Source organism: Bos indicus x Bos taurus, chromosome 1, assembly GCF_003369695.1.
Source record: "Bos indicus x Bos taurus breed Angus x Brahman F1 hybrid chromosome 1, Bos_hybrid_MaternalHap_v2.0, whole genome shotgun sequence".
NCBI lineage: Eukaryota > Metazoa > Chordata > Mammalia > Artiodactyla > Bovidae > Bos > Bos indicus x Bos taurus.
The window spans coordinates 67,613,236-67,628,433 of NC_040076.1; the positions used below are offsets into that span (position 1 = coordinate 67,613,236).

The 15,198-nt window shown below is 40.4% G+C and overlaps 1 protein-coding gene across 1 annotated transcript in view; it reads right to left on the reverse strand.

The window, feature by feature from the left end:
* Positions 1 to 15,198, reverse strand: part of HACD2 (3-hydroxyacyl-CoA dehydratase 2) — an 89,140-nt gene that overhangs the window by 10,696 nt on the left and 63,246 nt on the right. The gene's annotated exons all lie outside the window — the stretch shown is intronic.

Here is a 15,198-nt window from a genome sequence, read left to right on the forward strand (position 1 = left end):
CTGCAGCATGCCAGGCTTCCTTGTCCATCACCAACTCCTGGAGCTTACTCAAACTCATGGCCATTGAGTTGGTGATGCCATCCAACCATCTCATCCTCTGTTGCCCCCTTCTCCTCAAGCCTTCAATCTTTCCTAGTATCAGGGTCTTTTTCAATGAGTCAGTTCTTCAGATCAGGTGGCCAATACTGGAGTTTCAGCTTCAGCATCAGTCCCTCCAATGAATATTCAGGACTGATTTTCTTTAGGATTGACTGGTTTGATCTCCTTGCAGTCCAAGGACTCTCAAGTCTTCTCCAGCACCAATTCAAAAGCATCAATTCTTTGGTTCTCAGCTTTCTTTATAGTCCAACTCTCACATCCATACATCACTATTGGAAAAACCATAGCTTTGACTAGATGGACCTTTTTCAGCAAAGTAATGTCTCTGTCTAGGTTGGTCATAGCTTTTCTTCCAAGGAGCAAGCGTCTTTTAATTTCATGGCTGCAGTCACCATCTGCATTGATTTTGGAGCCCCCCAAAATAAAGTCTCTCACTGACTTCTTAGGTATTTTCATTTTAGGGGATGTTCTCATGATATGCCTCAGACTGCAAATCTTGCAAGAACATTTATTACTGTGGTATTAACTTTCAGCACACCCAGCCTTCCCACTCCAGCTAAGTTTATGATGATCCTTTACGCTTGAAAACCAATAGTAAGAATAAGAAACAACCTTGCACCTCAATTCACTTATATTTTCTTACATCCAAAAAGGGCAGTTAGAGAGTTGTATGTGAATAAGAAATTCCACTGAGCAAACCAAACAAATATCATTTACAAGATCTTCTCTGTCTTACTCCTAACATCTAATATAACACAAGTACGGCACTGTAACCTTAACTTTTGCTTCTCTGCATTTGGAATGTTACTGAGCACTTCTATTCTTCCTCAGAAAGTGAACATGGAACGATCTGCCTACACAATGAAATAAGCAGTCATTTACATACCGATTAGCTAAATTGCTCTGACAAAGAACTTCATAAATCCACAGTCACTATTCTCTAAAATAGTAAGAATTTCATACTGTCAAGAGCGAGAATACTTTTTGTTTTCCTGGTGCTCTTATATTAGCCAAAGTAAAGCAAAAGCTAAACCCCTTTAAAGCTTTCATGTTTCATTTTTCAGTCTGTCCGCAAATCCTTGCTTAAAACCCATCTATACCAAAATATAATTTCAAAGCACACTTTGCCTTTTTTTGATATACTTTGTAATCCTCATCTTAAGGAGATATACTTTTACAGCTATGGGCTGAAAGCCTTCCTCAAAGATCTTTAGGCTATAATAGAAGTTCTTCTCTAAAATTGTGCATTGTAATAGTCTTGAAAGCGGGAAGCGTGTTTTATTCATTTTTTGATTCCCAAAAGCACTTTGTGCTTTTCACAAGTAGGAGCTCAACAGATATCTGTGGAGCAAAACAATTCAATCCTAATCAGCTGCCTGTGCTCTGATACCTGATACTAGTTTCTGTGTAGTCTTGGAGGCTTTTAAATAGGGAGAAGCAGACAAGCAAGCCCCCCAGCCTTCTGCTCTGGTCCAGTCTAGAAGGTATTTGATTCACACACACCTTCAGTTAGACCAAAAGGACTGCGACAAACTCAGACTCAGGAGGAATGTGAAAACAGTCTGTTCCCAGAATCCAGCTGTGAAGACCATGTCATCATTTTAAAAAGCCTGCTGCTGCTAAGTCACGTCAGTCGTGTCCGACTCTGTGAGACCCCATAGACAGCAGCCTACCAGGCTCCGCTGTCCCTGGGATTCTCCAGGCAAGAATACTGGAGTGGGTTGCCATTTCCTTCTCCAATGCATGAAAGTGAAAAGTGAAAGTGAAGTCGCTCAGTCATGTCCGACTCAGCGACCCCATGGACTGAAGCCTACCAGGCTCCTCCATCCACAGGATTTTCCAGGCAAGAGTACTGGAGTGGGTTGCCATTGCCTTCTCCGTTAAAAGCCTAAGGATAGGGAAAATGACTGTTTTGCACAAATGATATCTTCAGATCTACAGGAAGTACAACATGTTATTAAGAAGGAGCTCATATAAAGTCAGAGATCAAGCTTGTCTAATTTGCAGATAACTATGAACTGAACTGAACTGAACTGATCCAGTAACACAAAATAGGGGTAGAATGGAGTGAGTTAAAATGAGTTAATGAGTTAAAGAGACAAATGAGCAGTTTGGGCTAGGTTGACCAAAAATGTTTTGAAGCCATGTTTCAAAGCTGCATGCCCTCACTCACAGCACAAATGAGGATGTGGGCATGGGGCAAGCAGTTCAGCCAGGAAATCTTCCTTTGCTTGGGGCAGTGAGCTGTGTGTTGGACCCTCCATACTGCAGACGGCAGGTTTCAGCCCCCTGCTCTACAGTGAGAGAGGAGGCATGGGGAGTGGGTGGCTTGTGTAATTTAGCCAAGGGAGTTTACACAGAAATTCAAGCTTGAGAAATAAATGGGCACAAGAGAAAAACCTTTATACACAAACAGCATCATATGTTGGACTTTAAAAGGCTCAGGGAGTATCAGTACATGAAAAGCTGTCATTTTTATTACATTCAAAGAAAAACAGATGGTGCCACACAAGCAAATCTCTATGAAGAAACCCTATTCTTCTTAGCCTTTTGGAACCTACTGCTCACCACTCTGGTTATTTCAAAGAAATCCCCTGATCAAGCTTGCTGGTAAGACTTCTCTCTTCTTGATATCCCTTTCATTTGTGAAGAGAAGAGATTCTGGTAAACTCTAGGAGATGAAGACTAGAGTCCGTTCTTGGCAGAACTGTGAAGAGTATGTTTATCTTTCTCCTCTAGCTGCCATAAAAAAACACCATAGTCTGGGTGGCTCAAACAGTAGAAACGTCTTTTCTCACAGTTTTAGAATTCCAAGAGCAGGGTGCCACCATGCTTGCTTCCTTGTGAGGACCCTTTTCCTTGTTCATTCCAGGTGCCTCAATTAAATGGAATGATATTATGTTTCCTTCTGCATCTGGCTTGTTTCATTGAGTATAATGTTTTCAAGGTTCATCCCTGTTGAAGCCATGTATCAGAATTTCCCTCCTTTTAAAGGTTGAATATTATACTGTATGTAAATACCACACTTTGTTTAATGATTCAATTACTGATGGACATTTGCATTGCTTCCACCTTCTGGCTGCTGCTATGTACATGAGTGTACAAATATCTATTTGAGCACCTGTTTTTTCAATTCTGTTGGGTATGCCTAGAAGTGGAATTGTTAGGTCATATAATACTATGTTTAGCTTTTTGAAGAACTGCCAAACTGTTTTCCACATTGGCTACATCATTTTACATTCTTACCAACAGTGCAAAAAGGTTCCAATTTCTTCACTTGTTTACCACCATTTTGCTATTTTCCTTTTTCTTTCCTGACAGTAACCATCCTAATGAGTACAAAGTGGCATCTCACTGTAGTGTTGGTATGCATTTTTTCATGTACTTATCAGCCATCTGTGTATCTTCTTTTGAGAAATATCTTTTGCTCATTTTTAACTTTGGGGGAAATAATCTTTTTAATAATTATGATGACAACCGCAGTAAAAATAATTCTACATAACAGTATAATTGAATAATAGTATAACTGAATTCATACTATATGCCAAGCACTTTTGAACATATATTACCTCTTCGAATTCCCATTTTACAGATGGGAAAAATGAGGTTTACACATGTTGACCTCAGCCTGTGCCCCCAAACTCTGAACAGTTCTGACTTGTCTTCCTGGGGTTCACACACACACATACCCCTGCTGCTGTGGGGAGAATATCCCTCTTGCAGTTGAGGATGAGGAGGTGAGGGAGAGACACAGAGGTGGCAGGCTGAAGACATGGCTAGTGTGGACGGAAAATCAGCTACATGTTGTAAATAAATAAACCGAGTAAATAGAACAATATAGTTCAAAAAATGGGACTTCTTGCCATTGGAACAGGTATTTACAAACATGGAAGGGAGAACTCTAGAAAGAATACCATGGTGTTGGATTGTAATTGGAGGAACTGGTATGAGCCCATGATTTTATAACACAGATTTATACACTTATATACATATATAAACTATACATTGAATATATATTTACACACATTTATACACACAATGATATACTTTTAGATGTACATGTGTATGAGTATACATATATGTATATGTTGTTGCTGTTCAGTTGCTATGTTGTGCCCAGCTCTGACCCTGTGGACTGTAACACACCAGGCTCCTCTGTCCTCCACTATCTCCTGGAGTTTGCTCAAATTTATGCCCATTGAGTCCATGATTATATCTAATCATCTCATCCTCTGTCTTCTTCTCCTTCTGCCTTTCATCTTTCCCAGCATCAGGGTCTATTCCAATGAGCTGGCCTCTTCACATCATGTGGCCAAAGTATTGGAGCTTCAGCATCAGTCCTTCCAGTGAATTTTCAGGGTTGATTTCCTTTAAGATTGACTGGCTTGATCTACTTGCAGTCCAAGGGACTCTCAAGAGTCTTCTCCAGCACCACAATCTGAAAGCATTAATTCTTCAGTGCTCAGCCTTCTTTATGGTCCAGCTCTCGCATCTGTACATGACTACTGGAAAAACCATAGCTTTGACTATACAGACCTTTGTCCGCAAAGTGAGATAGATCTCTGCTTTTTAACACTATTCTAGGTTTGTCATAGCATTTCTTCCAAGGAGTAAGCGTCTTTTAATTTCATGTCTGCAGTCACTGTCCTCTGACTTTGGAGCCCAAGAAAATAATATGTGTCACTGCTTCCATTTTCTCCTTCTATTTGCCATGCAGTGATGGGACCTTAGTTTTTTTAATGCTGAGTTTTAAGCCAGGTTTTTCACTCTCCTCTTTCACCCTCATCAAGAGGCTCTTTAGTTCCTCTTTACTGTCTGCCATTAGAGTGGTATCATCTGCATATCTAAGGTTGTTGATATTTCTCCCAGCAATCTTGATTTCAGCTTGTGATTCATTCAGCCTGGTATTTCGCATGATGTACTCTGCATACAAGTTGAACAAACAGGGTGACAATATACAGCCCTGACATATTCCTTTCCCAATTTTGAACCAGTCAGTCATTCCACCTAAGTTTCTGTTGCTTCTTGACCCATATACAGATTTCTCAGGAGACAGGTAAGGTGGTCTGGTATTCCCATCTCTTTAAAAATTTTCCATAGTTTGCTGTGATCCACACAGTCAAAGGCTTTAGCATAGTCAACGAAGCAGATGTTTTTCTGGAATTCCCTTGCTTTCTCCATGATCCAGTTAATGTTGGCAACTTGACCTCTGGTTCCGCTGCCTCTTGGAAAACTAGCTTGTACATTTGGAAGTTCTCAATTCACGTACTACTAAAGCCTAGCTTGAAGGATTTTGAGCATAACCTTGCTAGCATGTGACATGAGGGCAATTATATGGCAGTGTGAACATTCTTTGGCATTGCCCTTCTTTGGGACTGGAATGAAAACTGATTGTTCCCAGTCCTGTGGCCACTGCTGAGTTTTCCAAGTTTGATGACATATTGAGTATAGCACTTTAACAGCATCATCTTTTAGGATCTGAAATAGCTCAGCTGGAATTCCATCATGTCCACTAGCTTTGTTCGTAGTAATCTTCCTAAGGCCTACTTGACTTTACACTCCAGGAAGTCCGGCTCTAGGTGAGTGACCATACCATCGTGGTTGTCTGGGTCATTAAGACCTTTTTTGTATAGTTCTTCTGCGTATTCTTGCCACCTCTTCTGTTTCTATTAGGTCCGTACCATTTCTGTCCTTTATTGTGCCAATTCTTATATGAAATGTTTCCTTGATCTCTCCAGTTTTCTTGAAGAGATCTCTGATGTTTCCCATTCTATTGTTTTCCTCTACTTCCAGTACTCCAAGGCCAAACTTGCCATTCACAAAGGGAAAAAAAAGGACACTGTTTAGACTGTTAGTGAAACCTGAGTGAAGTCTGGGGGGATGGTAGTATTTTATCAGTTTTGGCTTCCGTACTGGAGGGTTGTATGCAGGTGATGTAGGAGAGTGTCTGAAACACGCACTTGAGTATTTAGGGGGGACAGGACATCATGTACAGCTTGCTCGCAAGGTTCAGGGAAAAAACGATATGCAAATACAGAGGAGTAGGTGATGGAACAAATGTAGTAAAATGTCAATAGTTGGAGAATCTGAATGAAGGAAACATGAGAGTCTTTTGTACTGTTCTAATTTAAAGTTTCTGTATACCTGAAGTGATTTTCAAATAAATTATTTTAAAATATCACCTGAGTAGTAAGCAACCACTTTGGGGACATAATTAGAAGCAAACAATATCACCTGGTTTCTATAAATTGCCTTTGATGTGAAGAATCTGAATCTGCTGGAAGAGGCGGGCTACATAACCATAAAAGAATATGTAAAAACATTTATAACAAAAACTGTCAATAAAAGCACACTTGAGACAGAACAATAGATTTAATGCTGAGGCTGAACTGGCATCCGAATTACTGCTGTCTTATACTTTAAGTACCCCAAGGGCAGGTCCAAAAACTCCCTTTGAAGAAGGGGTTAGCTTACTTAAAAGGCAAAATGAGATTTTCAATAAATGCCTTAGATTAGGATAATAATGATGATTAAGAGAATGATAACTCCCATTAGCAGGGCTAATTATCCCTTAAGTATGGTAAAAGTAATTATGTATAAATCTTCACCAGCTAACTGTGAAACTATTTTAATAAGTATAAAGAATTCATTCCTATGTGAACAGTCAATTATATCTGTTTTAAAAGTCAATTATATCTCTGCTTCAGGACACAGAGAAGAATTCAGTACAGTTATATAAAAATTGTCACTGAAAGTTTGGGAAAAGACAAGGTTACATTATAGCTAATATGTAACTAACATTTACTGAGCACCTACTAAGTGCCAGGCACTGTTCTAAATGCTTTATACATATTAACACATTGTACCTCCAGGACCACCCAATGAGGAGGAACAAGTGGGCCTGGGAGACTAGAACAGCTCCTTAGGAGCTGGACCAGGCTGGTGTACCCCTCAGCTGGGCAGCTGGAGTGTGACATGTGGTGCCAGCAGCCTGTCTTTCCTGCCTTGTCAGTTACCCTACTCTAAGGCACTGCTTGACTCTGCTCCTGAGCAAGCCCTGTGAAGGCAGCACCTGTGATTTCTCTTTTCCATGCATCCTAGTGCTGAGCACGATACCAGAGCAGACAAGGCATTGAATAAGTATTTGCTGACCTGTCTGCAGCCTGGCCTGCACGTTCTCTGCCTTGGCTGGAATAGCCTTGGGTGAGGAGGGCTGGGCACCTGGGAGAGTGAGGTCACAGGGCTACTGCCTTGAGAGTGACGTCAGCAGAAGGTTTGGGTTGGGGCACAGGACGGTTCTGACGACAATCCTGGTCCTTTCCATAACTTTATTTTTTTGGAACAAAAATGTAACTCATCTAGTTATCTACTTAAAAGGAATGTCCTCCTTGATAAGAAATTGAAATGTAATAAATACTGACGTGTGGTGGTTAAAAAAAAAAATGTCTGGATAAGTGTTGGGCTTTTCACATGGCAACTGCATATGTAAAGTATCCATGATTTAATGTTTAGGGGGAAGGGATGAGGCAGAGGGTGAGATGTATGGAGAGAGTAACATGGAAATTTACAATACTATATGTAAAATAGATAGCCAGTGGGAATTTGCTGTATGACTCGGAACTCAAACAGGAGCTCTACAACAATCTGGAAGGGTGGGATGGGGAGGGAGAATCGGAAGGGAGGGAACAAGAGTGTACCTATAGCTCATTCTTGCTGATGTATGACAGAAAACCACAAAATTCTGTAAAGCAATTATCCTTCAATTAAAAAATAAAATAAAAACTTATGATAGGATACACAGTAAACCAGAAAATAATACTCCTTTTATATGGAAAATGTGAGTTATATTAATATACTTCCCTTTTAAAGGAGAGAAAAATATGCAACTATATAGATTTTTCTTAACCAACAATGACAAGGGGGACTGATTAAAAATTATTTCCATTACAACACAATAACTAAGAACTACTCTTTAATATGGATGATGGCCTAGTTAAATGTTTTGGCTTACCAAAACAAGTCTTGGTCATGAAATTAACTTTTCTGAACATGCAATGAGAAAAATGTATAAGCATGCAGTAAATAGGCAACGCACAGTCATTTCTGCATTTATGACAAAATCAGACATGCAGGTCTGAAAGCTAAAATGTTCCCATTAGTCCAACTTTGATGCTACTATCTGCTCAGCCCATTTCCCGGGAAATATGAAGAAAGAATGGCAATTTCCTACAACTAGCCTCTTCTTCAATCACTGCAACTCTGGAACCAAACAGACCTCCAGGCTTCCAGGCTGCATGTCCTTATCCTTTCCCAGCTTCAACATCCTCATATGGAAACTGAGGTAACATATTTGCCCTTGCATGGGTTCACATGAGGTTAGAAAAACCTATCAAGGACTCAGTAAAGTGCTGCTGCTGCTGCTGCTACGTCACTTCAGTCGTGTCCGACTCTGTGCGACCCGAGACGGCAGCCCATCAGGCTCCACCGGCCCCTGGGATTCTCCAGGCAAGACCACTGGAGTGGGTTGCTATTTCCTTCTCCAATGCATGAAAGTGAAAAGTGAAAGTGAAGTCGCTCAGTCGTGTCCGACTCTTAGCGACCCCATGGACTGAAGCCTACCAGGCTCCTCCGCCCATGAGATTTTCCAGGCAAAAGTACTGGAGTGGGGTGCCATCGCCTTCTCCGAGTAAAGTGCTAGCCATTCATACATAGCAGTTATTATTTTTATTCCATGAAAGAAAAATTCAATTCAACAAACATTTATTAAGTTTCTACTATCTATGCTAGTCACTGCTGGGATCCAGTACAGGCTGGTGGCTGCCTCTTAGGCTTAATTACCAAAATAATATTTTGTCATTGTGTTTTCTGTTAAGTGTTAAAGCATTAGCCTGTACCAAATCTGGGATGTCTAAGGATCTCACCAGCTGCTAGCCTTTCCCAATGTTCTTCCTAAGTTCAGTTTGATTCTCTCAGCTCCAAAGAGCATGTTATTAACAGTTTTCATGCAACTATTATTACCTTCAACCAAACTCAAGTATAAGGACTGCATCAGAAAACAGTCATTAATTAGTTCCACCTTGACCATATATATCCAATACAGCCTAAGTATTCTATGAAGCAACAGTCCTTTATTGCCAAGAGAGCCTGAGATCAATATGCCCAGCAGAAGGTTACTGTGGTCTCATGGGGAGAGCTGGTGCAGTCACCCCACAGTCTGCCCCCAGACCTCTAAATGCATCATCCCAGTGTGCCTACTCAACACTCTAGAGGGGACAAGATGGATCACTGTCAGAAGTGTAACTGATGTGGTCAAAAGAACATGAAATGAGCAATATACACTGTGAAATGTCATGGTTCTTTTGTTCTATGATGGTTTAATAATTGCAAAAATGTAAGACAGAAAATAAAAACAAAGGCTTTGATATCATCTCTTGGAACATAAATATTAAAACAATGCCCATAATCCTGGATCACAAATGTTTTGTTTGAGTTTGTACAGTGCTTTAAAAAATATTTGAGCCAGTTTTTTAAGTTGAGAGATTTCACATTAAAAAAATCTGTATTTATGCTTTTTTCTTAAAAAAAAAAAAAGTGACTGCATAAGACTAGATCAATTTGCCAATTACTAGCTGAGGTGAGCACCACCTTTGTTCTGAGATGATGTAGATGTTCTAGTCATCCTATTCTTCTTGAAATTTCTTTTAACACCCACCTGGGGGACAGACATCTGATACCAGTTGATAAGCTCTGCTACTGATGGCAAGGTGCTACATAAATGTAACATGACTATTTGAAAAACTCTAAAATCAAAAAAAGTATTTAGTATATTAAAAACTTGGTTAATTTGATTAGTGTTTACACTTGAGGCTCTCAACATGTACTGCTTTGAAACACTGACCTCAAAGAAAGATTCCTTAAACTTGGCTTAACAAGACAGCACCAATGCAAAAGGCAAAAGAGAGGCATAGTTGTCAGGTTTTCAGCTATTGTGATAATATTTTTGCCAGAGCAAAATACAGTAAAGGGGAGAAGATACCAAAACTCATCCTGTTAAAAACAAATGTTTATGGCGGCAATGTAAAGAAAAGATAAGTTACAAGTCTTTAATGCATCAAGCCTAATAATTAGTCTCCTCCCTCCCTTTCAAATGCAGGCATATCCTCAGCATGCTTCCACACACATCCACATGTGGCTATCAAGTCACGTCTTACAAATTCCCGAAGTGCACCAGGGTTTCACTTCAGACTTGAAAGGGCTCCATTCTCTGGAAAATGCAGACGACTTAGTAATATGCTTAATTTTATCTGTAATGCATCACAGCTTTTAATGAGAGCTTCCTGACTATACAGGGCTTCTTGACATGGGTAGGTAAAAAAGGTTATTGAGTCCTCCTCCTGGAAGCCATGGAAATATACTTCATAGATACTTCATGGGAGCAGGGGAATGGGGATTTCTTCAGGTTCCCCTGTTGTCTTCAAGGTTCCCACCGAGACCAGTTACCTGCTGCATTCACTGTGCACGTCAACTGCCAAGAGACTGAATGCACTGGTATTCTTGTCAATTTATGTATTTTTAAATGATCTGATATTTCACATTCATGCTGAAAATATAGTTATATTAAAAAAGCAACAGTATACAAAGGACCACTTTGGCAAAGGAGCAGATAATTTATGAGACAGTTCCTCCTCCTACATATTAAAAGTTTTCAAATGAATATTAATCAATGCTTTAAAAATTCCACTTATTGTACCGTGGAGCACACCTATTTAAAAGCCGTTTATTGCTAATAATTTTTAACTTTCCTTGACTCTGCTGATATATTTTAGCAATGCTCACGATGCATGCCAATCATCTTTTACAGTGTGAGGTGAGAATCTTTGAGCTCATAGGGATAATAATGTTGACTATATTTCTAAGGTATCCTTGAAGTCAAATAGGAGAGGCAAGGTCTGTGAAATGGTTTTCAGCAAAGCCAGACGTGGGACATGGTATCATGGTGACTCCACTGCAAAGGCCCAACTCCAGGTCTCTGCAAGGTGGAGTCTGTATGACCTCCTACCTCACCAGTTAATGAACTGCTATCTTTGCAACAGATGAGAATACCACACAGTTTCCCACACCTGCAATCAGGATTTTTATAAGAGTTTAATCTAGCCTTGAACAACAGTAAAAAAAAAAAAAAGAAAAAAGAGTTTAATTTAGAGTACTAAAAGAATTCCTGGATTTAAAGAACACAGCATACCAAGTATGTCATATAAATTTCCTGTGGCTACTTGTTTTTTTCTTTTAAATCATACAATCTTGTACATGAGATAAAATATATGAAAACCTAATTGACTGAAATAAAGAAAATGGTAAATATTGTGTTGGCCAAAAAGTTTGAGATTTTCCATAAGATGTTACAGAAAACTTCGAATGAACTTTCTGGCCAACCCAATAATATTACCCTGAACAACTACAGCTACACTGTCCCATGCAGTAAGCTCCAGTTACACGTGGCTGTTTGAAATTAAATTACATTAAATTCAGTTCCTTAGTCACTCAGGGTTATTTCAAGGGTTCAATATGTGCACACATACAACTAGGAGCTACTATGTTGAACAGCATAGGCACAGAACATTTTTTTCATTGCTAAAAATTCCTATGGACAGTCCCAGGATAGAAGAAATATTCAAAAGAAAAATGTTTGTAACCAACATGCTTCTATCACTATACAGAAGCAAAAAATTACCCTTTTTGGCTTGAAATAAACATCTGAATTCACTTTACTCTCAAATCATGGATGAAAACTGGTTTTCATGTCAGAATTGACTTATTGGTAACTCTCCACTGACAGTGCAAGTTGACAGCAGAGCTCAAACAACAGGCTTACTTCCCTGAGCCATTCTTCAACTTAAGCTGAACAGACAACCAAGGTGAAACCACTGAGGCTCTCATGGGAAATTTCAGTGTAAATATCATCTCAGTTGTTTCTTTGGGAAACAAAGGTAACACTTTTTTTTCTTTTTCCACTCTTATTTCTTTTCCATGCGAGTTTCCCGTGCCAAGAGTCAAACATCTTTGTGAATCTCAGGACTTCACCTATCCAGATTTGGCTCTAAATAGGCTTCCTACTGTTTGTAAGTGGCAGCAATTACATATGTTAAGATACTACCCAATAGTTTGAAAACATCTTATGCCCGAAGAGGATGAATTCCACCAACAAGTTTCTTTGTTAAAAACTTCATTATCAAAAATAGGAGGAAAGTAGGAGACACCACTGACACATCCAGAACATGAGTCAAATGGGGATAGAAGGGTATTAACATAATATTTTAAAAGACTAACTGAATCTTGGGGACACAAAAAATCTGGAAGTTCTGGAGCAGAAGGAAAGGAAGAGGCCAACACTGCTCAGCCTGAAGGGCTCGGGCACGTGCTGGGCAGTCTGGACTAGGCAGGCAGGCAGGTCTGGCTTTGGGTCCCAGAAGAACCTCCTGACAGTGGGACACTTTCCTTTGAGCTGACAGGTCAGGCCCTAGCCCTTCCTGCCCTGCGTGACACCCTCCCAAATGAGGATAACTATGCAGTCTTGCAGGGAATTTGTCTGATGTAACTGCTCCCCCTCATGCCAGAACTGAGAAACGGGAACGAAGGATGTCAGAGACAGCCCTTGGGGTAAGAGAGCAAAAGAAAGTCCTGAGAAACTTCAAGTGTAAGGGTGTTTGTAGGGCAGGGTCACCAACGGAGAAGGGTGAAGAGGAGTGGCCAGAAGAGAAAAAGATTAACATTAAACACAAAGGAAACTGATTTCCTGATTTTGTTGAGCCTGGAACCCATTCAATTCTTAATTGAAAAATGGGGCTATGTTCTTGTAGGGTGTAGTGGTAATTCTGGCTTGCATGGTTTAAGATGTTTTATTTTAAACAAAACTGACTTAATCATCAAAGAAAAAAGTATAATACACTTTGAACAAAGGAGTTCCACCGGAGTGTTCCAAGGGCCACAAAGGAACCAAGGCAATGGGAGAAAGGTGCAACATGAGGTGTCAGAAGTGAGCTGACACAGAACCCAAAAGGATCTAAATATTTTTCAATATTTTGAAATAAAATTTTTATACACAGTTCAAGAAAATGTTGGAAAGGGACAGAAAAACACTCAGAGAAAAATAGACAACCTGATTTTGCTCAAATCACCTAAGCTAAATATACACAATGTTAGAGTGAACCATCTAGCAAGGAGAAAAGTAACATTTTCTTTATGTGTCCATTATTAACAGATGCAGAAGTGGCATTAAATTACTGCTACATCTGTCTTGGAGTTGTCTAAAGTCTGACAGCGTCTGATTAGCTATCAAATGATGAAGTTTTTCTACCTTTAGGAGAAGTGCTAATTTTAAAAGTGAAGGTGATGCAAATCCACCTACAGAAATATTTAAAATAGAAAGTAAGGGAATAGATAGAGTAGGGTGGAGAACTTTAGACACTCAGCACTCAGGGGGCCAAAAGATACTGAATGTATCCCAATGTCTTTTGTTGACAGAGCTGAAACATCACTGGAAAAAGGTCCCTGAGAAGAAGACAGTGGCATGGCACAACGTGCCCTAGAGACACAGCCTCTCAGCTTCCCATCTGAACGATGGGGATGAGAAGGTGCCCTGCCTCCCCCACTGAAAGGCCGAGTTCATGGATGGCCACTGGGGACACTGAGGAGCATGTGCAGCGACAGGAAATGTGCTGACAAGGGAGGCAACCCCAGGAGGTGGCAAAGAGCAAGAGCGCGCTGCGAACCCAGCCGGAGTACCCAGCAGAGAAAGAAACCTACAACACAACACAACAGCAACAGAAGCATAGTACAGGATATCACTGTACCTGGTCTTTTAGCTTCCACAGAGTGAAAAAGAAGAGGACAAGAGGAAGACAAGGAAAACTGTGCTTCATCTCTGAAAGCAGCAGCATTCCTTCTGAAGTGAAACTACTTTATACATTAGGGTTTCAGAAGCTGCTCAGCAAAAAAACTGCAAGCCAGAGACCCTGATATTTCTAAACACTGATGCCTTGTTTTCATATAGTCCTGTCACTTAATCTTCATAAAAACTCTGTGACATGAGCAGGGCAGATACTAGTATTACTCTGTCACAGATGACAAAAACAAGGCTCGGAAAGGTGAAGTACTTTGTCCTAAGCCACAAGGTAAGTGCCTGCCGAAGTCCACCCTCACCAACCCTCATATAAGATATGGCTGCTCAGCCTCCATGTTCTAGAATACAGTGTTTGACTTACCTAGAAAATAAAAAACTATCCAAGGAAGGTGATATTGAAGGAGGAAACAGATAGAACAGGCTCCGTCTTGAAAGCAGGACTCCATCTTGGGCTGGACTGTGGACTTTGAGCTATATGCCCAGTATCTATGAAAATGACATACCAACTGGAAAACCAGGCCCCCAGATGGAAGAACCCAGGGCTCATACCTAGACTCTCCATTGCCTAAAAGAATACCCTAATTATCTGTGTAACCAAATAGAATCATAAATTCTATTATGCTTATTGGGGTATGACCACAGGCCTATTGATAATTGTCCACTGTTAACTACCTAGGCCTAAGGCATATGAATCATGGGTTAACTTTGACTGTATCTTTCTTTTCCTTTGTTCAGACTAGTTTCAGGGAATTTGGGGAGGTGGGTTTGGGCACGTACACTTAGGGTTTATAAGGTTTTCACAAAAACTGGTCGGGGTCCTTGGTGAAGAGGAGACTCTGCCGTGGGCCCGCTGGTGTAATAAACTGCACTCCACTATCTGCATTGTCCTTCTGAGTGAGTTTGTCTCCTGGAACATGTGGCTACAACAATATTTCTTGAGAAAACCCAAGAAGAGATGCAGTATTTCCCTGCGTAGAAGTTGTCATAAATGACCTACCAGGTGGCACTGCCAGGCAACAAGGAGCACATGCCCACGATACAGCCCTTCCCTGCAACCCACCCCCAAAACAAATGACACTTTAACTTTCTTCCTGCCATGCTTTCAAATCTGCCTCTGCCTGCAAGGTGGCCCTCAAGCTTCCTCTTATATGTACCTGAGCTGCAGTTCCACGGACAGTGGATTCTGAAGACTACACGAG